Source organism: Pongo abelii, chromosome 5 (assembly GCF_028885655.2).
Source record: "Pongo abelii isolate AG06213 chromosome 5, NHGRI_mPonAbe1-v2.0_pri, whole genome shotgun sequence".
In the NCBI taxonomy this organism is placed as follows: Eukaryota; Metazoa; Chordata; class Mammalia; order Primates; family Hominidae; genus Pongo; species Pongo abelii.
In genome coordinates this window covers 12415693-12419653 of record NC_071990.2, presented here as the reverse complement: position 1 = coordinate 12419653, position 3961 = coordinate 12415693, and positions in this window count along the sequence as shown.

The window sequence follows — 3961 nt, the reverse complement described above, 5'->3', positions numbered from 1 at the left end:
TCTGGAATATTTTCATGGTTGTGAAAACTGATAATGTATCACTGTCAGGTCTGATTTTATTTCCTGTCCAAAGAGGAAAGGTCATCCTCCTCCTTATTAAATTCTGAAAAATAAATAACCACAGCAGTATCTCAACAGACTCAATGTGTTTATTTTACACTACAAGAATGTGAAATAATTGGACAGTATGTCACAGGGGGAAGAAAACTAGGAGAGCAGCTTGCCGGGTTTAATAAATTAACTTTGGCTCTATTTGCTGAAAAGATGATTATTGACAGTTGCATATCTTGTTTATGAGCACACACCTTAAACTTGATCAGGAGAAAAGAGAAAATACTCAAAATTCTTGCTGATGAAAGAGCTTTTCCCGGCTTAGGGCAATTGCTTCAAAGAAAAAGTACAAAGGTTTGAACTTCCCACCCATGTGTTATTGGACAGGGAAAAAGGAAACATTTCATAGAGATAAGCTACCGTTTTGAATATTGAAGGAATTTAAAAGCAAAAATATCAGTACTGACACAATTACAGATACCGGTCTACTTTAGAAAACATGTACCACTTTTTTTCTTTGTGGCTTAAAGAAAAAATTAACTTCGTGAATATCAATCATCTACATGCATTAAATATAAGACAGGAAAACTTCTCTCTGCTCTTATCGAAAGTTAAGAATATTTTCTTTTAAATGCAACTTACCTTTTAAGATGAGTGAGGCTGAGTAAGTAAGGAAATGTTAAGAGGTAACTTTAAAAGAAACTTAACCATGGAATCTCTTATAGGTGACTCACCTGTGATGGAAGTTAATTACTATTATTAATTATAATTATTATTTTAAGTCTATGTTTTGAGGAGCTTCCAGAACTTTCTAACTCTGACAGCACCTGTCAGTAGGGAGGTAATGGGAAGGAACATGTACCCACGGTACGAAATACTTCTGCTGCTTAAGTCACAAAGTCACAGAGGGAACCGGAAGTACCCACAACTTCTCCCCAAGAAGCATGCACTTCAGCGGTGAATACAGACTTAGTCACATAAGAGAGGTGAGGTCAGCGAACGACAGCAGATACAGGAATCCTCCAGATACCAGACCTATTACCCAGAAGGTGGTTTTCTGCCAAAAATATCAGCTTGTAGACTGCTTATCTGAAATGAGAGCTGCTGCCCATAGGTGACATATGGCTTGAGGACCAAACTGGAAAGTGAAACCACTGCTTTAAGAAAAAGAGCCCAAGAACCCACGAGACGCTCTCCTCAGAGGAAGAAGCTTCTTGATTTCAGTCCAAATCCATAAAACACATGAGAATCTTGAATACGTTCTTATCCAAGTCGGTCATTATTGATCATCAACTATAGTCCTAACTGCTGTACAATACCATCTATTGCTTTTATATCTGAAGTTCTGCACATCTAACAAATTTTTTCCATTAAAAGACTGTTGTCATTTGAAGCATTTTATAATTTATGAAGCACGTTCACCAAAATAAATCTGTTCCTTTCTCAACCTTCCATAAAAATCAGGTGACATAAAGTTAGAGTAGGGAATAGGTCTAGATCTAAGACCTGAGAGTTTGGCCCTTTCCAAAAAATGTCACACAGCCCAATGACACAAAAGAAAAAAAAATGTCACATAGCCCAATGACACAAAAACTGTAACAGTAATAATAGCTGCCACTTGGTACTTAGACCAGAGAAAGAAATTTCCTACAAACCTTACAAGCAAAATCTCATTTTACAGAGGTGGAAAGTGTTGTTCACATATTCGTGTAGCTCTCCTAAGGTCTTGGATCCTAAAGAATGGCAAAGCTCAGAGAGTAAACCAGGTCATCTGTATCTAATTTGTTCCTCTTTTCACTGCATAGACTGTCAGCTGGTGGAACTTAACATTTTCAGAGAAGAAGAATTTTCATAATTCTTGTCTGGCTATAAAAGGTTGAGAGAACGTACTCCCAAGTTGGGATATTCCTCTTTGAGCACATATTATATTTCATTATTATTATTACTTTTAAAAATAGCTCTTCATTTGGTTCTATAATCTGGTAATTAAGGTAAACAGTACACTATGAGTAGTGTGAACTCTCATGAATACAAAGGAAGTGCACAATTTTACGCACTTTAAGATGAGACGTGGTAAAGAGATACAGATTTTAAAGACCATGAAAGCTAAAGCTGTAACTATGCAGAATGGTATTTCATTAGCAAATTAAAAGTTCTGCAGCTCGTTAACATCTTTGTTGATAGGTGGGCAAGCGATCAGGAACTTAGGGTGCTGATTAATTTATACACTTGTCATAGGAGCATGTAACCTTCTGCCACCATTGTAAGACAGGCAAGAATAAACTATAAGACAGTGGATGATACTGTTTCCTATCCCTCTTCTTAGAAATTATCCCAAGTAACCTTCGAAACAGCTTGTCCTATAGGGGCCCCTCTGTGCCTGCGCATTCAGGATCACTTTTGTCTCTTCATTTCACTTTCCCTCATGTTTTGTTGTTCTGTTCAGTCTTCATGCCCACATCTTCAGGATTCTTGCTATCTTCCCCATCACCCCTGTTGTTACAAACAACAGTATATAATCAGCTCTCACTCAGATGATCAAAATCTCACCTAGCCTGACTTTCTGCATCCCTCTTTGAAATGCATTCTGAAGATAACTGCTAAAATAGTTTTCATCAAATGTAATTCACATCTTATTAGAAGCCAGCTCCAAGGATCCCTCTTACTAGAAGCCAGCTCCAAGGATCCCGATAACTCCCCATCACACTCAAGATGAAAGCTAAGTTCTAGATTGTGAGCTGGTTTCTTCCTGCCTTTTTCTCAATACTTGCTTCCCTCGCTGTCCTTATGCTTTTTTCCAATAACGCTTCCTTCAACAGCCTCACTCATGAAGCTGTGGTCCAAGTTGCTAATAAGGAATAAGAGGTCACTAATTAGAGCTTTGTTTGCCTCACTCTCTCTCCCCACCCCTCACTGGGGAAGATGAAGTCATCAGCTTTCTGCATGTCACGCCAACCTCAATAAATCTATGACTTGTTCTCTTTCACCATCTTCAAAATCCCACCCTGTTCACCCATTTTTACAATTTGAGTTACTGTTTTTTTTTGTTGTAGTTCAGCTGCCAGGGTTTTGAAGCCTCCATGGCTTTAATAGAACATATGTTCATCATCATCAATTATTTTATGATTATTTCTTCTCTAAAGCTAATTCTATGCATGGTAGAAGCTCAATAACTATCTTTTGATATAATCCATAGGAAATTGAAAGTGCAGTAAATCTCATCATTTGGATAACTAGGGTAAAGGTCAATCTGAATTAAAAGCTTAAATTGTAAAATCCAGCCATTGCTTTCAAGGAGATATAGAATGGATTAAATAGGCCTATGGGACAATGTCAAAAGGCAATCCTTAGGATTTCTATTTTGGTGTAAAGGTTAAAAGGTACTTGCGAGGCTGAGATAGGAGGGTGACTTGAGCCCAGGAGTTCAAGGCTGCATTGAGCCATGATCATGCTATTGCACTTCAGCCTGGGTGACAGAGTGAGACTGTCATAAATAAATAAATAAATAAATAAATATTTTAAAAGAGTAAAGGGATTTGCAATTGGAATATTAGTTGAAATTAACCCTGGCATTTTAAAGTCCTGGAAGTATTTATTTTGATGCCTTGTTTATTCCGTTTACTTCTTTGGCAAATCTTTTCTTCCTAGATGGAGCAAAGGTAATTGCACAGCAATCTCTTTCTAAATAATCACAAGTGTCAATGGGGTGGAATAGAATCGTAGGGTTTCATTATCCAGGTCAGAAAGAGTACAAAGAAATGTTTTCTATTGGATAAAACATCCACTTGCCATAATAGAATTCATAATAGCCCTGATTGATTTTAATAGCTGGACAAGTTTCTTCTGCCTCTGACAACTGGTGAAATTCTTCGTTAATTTTTACGGCCATAGCTTATAAATAATTAATCTA